Here is a 6215-nt window from a genome sequence, read left to right on the forward strand (position 1 = left end):
TTTTAAATACAAAATATCAAATACGTTATGCACTTAGATGATACATGTTTAACACTTAGTTTATGCCTTGAATGCACATATACATGTATTTATGTAATGCATGAACATATTATGAATGACATATCTCATGGATGAAATGATTTAAAAGATATATGCATATGAGACATGTATTAGGTGCCCTAAGCCTTCGACTCAACTTAAACTAGAATCTAGTCTAAGCCTAGTACCAAATAAAGACTTAAGCACGTTGATTTGTTGGTGATCTTCAAGCTCTTTTAGGCACAGGTTGTCCTCATCAAAACCATGACATTTAAGAAGAGCTTTCCAAAGTGTTCCTTTTGACATGCACACTTTCATTTATGTGGTAAGCCCAGTCCATTTAATGAATCCTCTATATCGATCATAAAATGCGCAAGGAGGTGAAAGGAACTACTTAGTTTGCGTGTAGGACTAATATGGTCATATAATTTATAAGACTGGACCCTCACTGGACTATCGCACCTAAGAAATCCGTCAAGGCTTCTTGACGAATCACCATCATTGTCGCCTCTATCCAAATCCGCAATGATATTTCTATTATCGTATCTTTCCATTTTCTCCAACTAAAAATGAAATAATGTATGCACACTAACTAATGTTAGTTCCTAAGTCTTTTTATCAATATTGTCTCAATTTCAATTTGAATTTCCAATAACATCACCTAAGTTAGTGATCTCAACTAAGGGTGGAAACATACCAGGTTAGGCCAGACTTTGCCTTAAACAGACTCAGCCTATATAGCATGTAGGAGCCTAGACTAGGTCTGTTAGCCTGTTTAAAAAAATTTCAAAGTCTAAGTCTAACTTGTTTAAAAACCTGATCTGACATGTTATACTATATAATATTAAAATAAGTCATCATGTCTACATTTAAATAGACAAATATTCATATTTTTAATTAGATTCTTCTAACCCTAACAATTAAGTTATATTTTTATATTAAAATTACACACATATATATATATATACCTATATTAAAATGATATAATGTGAACATATTATATAATATAACTAAATAGGTTGGCATGTTATGCTTAATAGGCCTTTTGGATGACCTAAAGTCTGACCTTCTAAAGTAAATAGACTTTTCAAAAGCCCGAGCCTAACCTGTTTATAAAAAAATTTGGTCTGGCCTAACTTGTTATAGGCCAGGTGATAGGCCCATGATAGGCGGTCTGGCCTGTTTCCACTCTTAGTCTCAACCCAATACAATTTTTTATCATACCATGTCATCCAGACAAACTGACGACATAACTTAGTGATAAAAAATAAAAGGGCAATGCCCAAAATGTTACAACACTTTCAAGTGAGTGGTTAGCCACAGGCTCTCAAGCAAACCCGAATAATTCTCATTCAAATATGTAGTTAATGATGATCATTATGATATGTCAAACATAGATATTCGTTACTAAATATAACAGTCTAACAATAGTATAAAGTCATATAAGTAAATCATCATTATTAAACATGCATTCATTTTAGTTAAGACACAAATATTTTAATATTAATGACAAAAATGAATGAATGAGGAAGTCTATAACAATCAAAACAATTGATCACTCATTAATCACTTTAGTCTAAGGACTCTCCAACTAGTGAGTATCAATGGAGACCCCAATGCTACATTCTAATACCACTATGTCTAATGTTTTTCCCCCACCTGGATTTCTATAAGCTCATTGTCTAGCAAATAACCTAATTCTTCCCTCGTCTCTTCAACCTCGAATTTTTTCTCCTACATATGCCAACAATGATCAAGATAGTTGTTAGGTTTATTCAAGTGTGAAGTCTCACATTGGATATGCGGGGAGGAGTGAAAGAGTTTATAAGCAGGAAAGACCCATGGAACTAATGCCTTAAGGTTTTGGTTCAAGACATGGTGTCTTAGTTGTGGCTTTCCACTCTTCCCATACCCCGGTAACAATGGAACTCCCTAGTGGTTGGATGCTCTCTGGTTGTAGTCTGGTCCAACAAGTGGTATTAGAGCCGATGGTTCGACTGAGGCATGGTGGACTTAAGGAGGAGGGAACCGGAAGGTGTGTGGTGCCCACACTTGAGGGGAGATTGTTGGGTTTATTCAAGTGTGAAGTCCCACATTGGATATGCGGGAAGGAGTAAAAGAGTTTATAAGTAGGAAAACCCATCAAACTAATGCCTTCAGGTTTTGGTTCAAGACATGGTGTCTCACTTGTGCCTCTCCACTCTTCCCACACCCCAGTAACAATGGAACTCTCTAGTCGCAGTCTGGTCAATAAAATTATGTTTTATCTCAAAGTAACTAAAATAAATAAGATAATCACACAAAAATAACTATATAGCATATCTAGATAATCTTAGAGGGTAACTTTGTTAAAGGTTAACCCAAATAATTTGTGATTAACTATTAATTTAATCAATAAATATTTTTGCAAATTATTTCGGAAATATTTGTCGTGTTACAACCCTTCCCCTATAATAAGTATTTTTATCCTCGAAATTACTTTCCCTCATATTACTTTCCACCTCCCTAGTAGTATCTCTATCATCAGCTTGACTCCAAATTACTTTCACTAAAGGAATCTCCTTTCCTCGTAGTTTCTTCGTGCTTCTATCCACAATTCTAGAGTCTTAAAAGTGATATTTTCTTTTAATTGAATTGAGGAAGACTCTATGACATACAATGGGTCACAAATATATTTCCGCAATTGTGAAACATGGAAAACATTATGTAGATTTGACAACAAAGGTGGTAAAGCTATTTGATAGGCAACATGACCAATCATCTTTAAAGTTTTGCAAGGTCTTATAAATCATGGGATAAGCTTACGAGAATTCTAGACTCTACGAATCCCTATAGCGGGGACTACTCTCATAAAGACATGGTCTTCTTCTTCTTCAAATTCAATAGGCTTCAATCTATTGTCATAGTAACTCTTCTGTCGACTCTGAGCTATCTCCATGTTTTCTTTTATCTTTTTAATCGTGTCGGTCGTTTCTTGAACCACATTGGGACCCAACACCAAATTTTCTCCTGTCTCAAACTAGCATATTGGAGTTTTACACTTTCTATCATATAAAGCTTCGAATGGTGTCATGCCAATACTTGAATGGAAACTCCTATTATAGGTAAATTTAATCAAAAGCAAACTCATGTCCCAATTTCCGGGTTGTTCGAGCACATATGCTCTCAGTAGAACTTCTAATAACTGAATCGTCCTTTTTTATTGACCATTTGTTTGTGGATGGTACGCATAACTCAATTTCAATTTAGTTCCCAATGCAGATTGTAAGTTATTCTAGAAGTTCGAACTGAATCGAGGATCTCTATCTCATATGATGGTTGAAGGAACACAATGCAACCTAACTATCTCACTTATGTACAAATTTGCCAATATTTCCAAAGAGTGTCTCATATTTATGGGGAGAAAGTTAGCAGACTTGGTTATTCGATCAACTAGCACCCAAATCGAGTCAAACCATTTTTGAGTCCTTAGGAAACATGTCACAAAATCTATTGCAATACTATCCCATTTCCAAACAGGAATTTCCAACAATTATAATTCACGACTAGGCTTACGATGTTCAATCTTGGCCTTGTGACACGCCAGACAACGTGATACATACTCAGCCACATATTTTTTTATTCCATACCACCAAAATATCTTTTTCAAATCCTAATACATCTTGGTCGCTCCCGAATGAATACTTAGCTTACTTTTGTGAGCTTCATGTAAAATCATTTCCATCTACCCAACATCACACGACACACAAATTCTTCCTCTACATCTCAAAACTCCATTAGTGTCCATATGAAATTCATTCTCCTTCACGCTAACTACTAGAGCTTTCTTAACTTGTAGCTCTTGATCTGTTATCTGTATATCCTTTATTTGTCCGAAGAACATATTTGTCACCTTAAGCACTCCCAAAATCGCAATTCTTGAGTTCACTTGAACTGCCAAATTGATATCTCTGAATTCATCTATTAATTTCATCTCTCGCACCATTAAGGCAGACATATGTAATGATTTTCGGCGTAGCGTATATGCTACAACATTAGCCTTTCCAAGGTGATATTGAAGACCAAAGTCCTAATCTTTGAGAAATTTCATCCATCGCCTCTGTCTCATATTCAACTCCTTTTGATCAAATAAATATTTCAAACTCTTGTGATCACTAAAGACCTCAAATCTCAGGCCATAAAGATGGTGCCTTTATATTTTCAAAGCAAAAACAACAGTAACCATCTCTAGATCATGAGTCAGATAATTTTCCTCGTGTGGTCTTAACTGTCTCCAAGCATAAACAACAACCTTCCCACCTTGCATCAATACAAAACCCAAACCTTTCTTTGAAGCATCACAATATACACTGAAATTATTATCTGAAGATGGAAGAATCAAAACATGTGCAGAAGTAAACCTCTGTTTTAGCTCTTGAAAGCTTTCCCCACATCGTCTTGTCCAAACAAACAGTTGTCCCTTCCTCGTCAGCTTAGTCAATGGCAAGGATAATTTCGAGAATCCTTCAATGAACTTTCGATAATAACCAGCGAGTCGGAGAAAACTACTAATTGTTGATACCGACTTTGGGATAGTCCATTCCATCATAACTTCAACCTTAGAAGGACCCACTGTAATTCCTTCCTTAGATATCACATGTCCAAGAAAATTCACAAACTCAAGCCAGAGTTCACATTTTGATAATTTGGCATAGAGATGATTGTTCCTTAAACTCTTCAGTACAATCCTCACATGCTCAACCACAAAAGAATATAGGTACGGATGAAAAATATTATTCTTGTAGGCCATGAATATTGGAGGAGCATTAATCACATCAAATGACGTCACAAGGTACTCATAATGTCCATATCATGTCCTAAAAGTAGTCTTAGGAATATCCTCTATCTTAACTCTGAGCTGATGGTAACCTAACTTGAAATCAATCTTAGAGAATACAACAACTCCCCTCAACTGATCTATCAGATCATCAATTCTAGGTAGTGGCTACTTATTCTTAATTTTGATTTTGTTTAACTGTCTGTAATCTATGCATAACCTCATAGTGTTATCCTTCTTCTTAACCAACAACACTAGAACACCCCATGGTGAAACACTTGGTCGGATGAACTTCTTAGTCAATAAATCTTCTAGTTGCTTTTTCAACTAAGCCAATTCTAATGGTGTCATCCTATAAGAAGCTATTGAGATGGGTCCAGACCCTAATACTAAATCAATTGAGAACTCCACTTCTCTTAGTGGTGGTAAACTAGGAATGTCACTAGGAAACACATATGGGAACTCACATACTAAGAGAAAATCCTTGATCTATGGCCTCTTCTCTCCCTCCAAGGAAACTAGAAGAATGTAAGCACGTGCTCCATCCTTTAGAGAAGTTTTAACTACACTGGCTAACATGGATCTCTAGTAACAAGAAGTGTGAGAGACCTCACTAGGCTCACTTAACACTATAGTTTTATCAAATCAATTTAAGAGTACATGATTAGCAGGTAACTAGTCCATCCCAAGAATCACATCTATTTAGGATAATCGTAAACATATCAAATCTATCAAGAAGGTCCTACTATTTACAACAACATGGCACTTTGAACATAGAGTCGAAACTACTATAGGTGCATTGGTAGGGGTAGATACAACCAAGTCAAAGGGTAGGGAATATACTTGCAACCCTAGTTCTTTCACACAGTCAAAGATATGAAAGAGTGTGTCACACCCGAAACAAATAGTACAAATAAGGGGACCTCCTTCAAAAGACATGTACCTTTGATCAAACCATAAATGTTTGCTGCCTCGGAACTAGTTGCACTAGGTTTCCCAACTCTCACCACATTCATACTCTGCTTCATCTTCGGGAATAACTTTAGATGTGTCTAGATTATTTATAGAAGAAACAAACATTGTAACGCCCCGAAAAATACTTCCCAAAAACATTGCGGAAAAATGGGTAAATTTTTTTTTTTTTAATAAAGAGATTGTATAAAATTGCTTCCTTTTTAAAACCTTCCTTTTCCGGGACATCACTTTAAGTAACTCAAATGCGGAAAATCAACTTATCGTTATCGAATGATAACTTAACCTGATTCACAATTTCCTGAATAACACAATTCATATAAATGGTTAAGTCATCTTTAGTTCATACAAACTAAATCAACAAAGGCGGAAACTACATCGCCACTAA

This window comes from Lupinus angustifolius, chromosome LG02, assembly GCF_001865875.1.
Source record: "Lupinus angustifolius cultivar Tanjil chromosome LG02, LupAngTanjil_v1.0, whole genome shotgun sequence".
NCBI classification, from domain to species: Eukaryota; Viridiplantae; Streptophyta; class Magnoliopsida; order Fabales; family Fabaceae; genus Lupinus; species Lupinus angustifolius.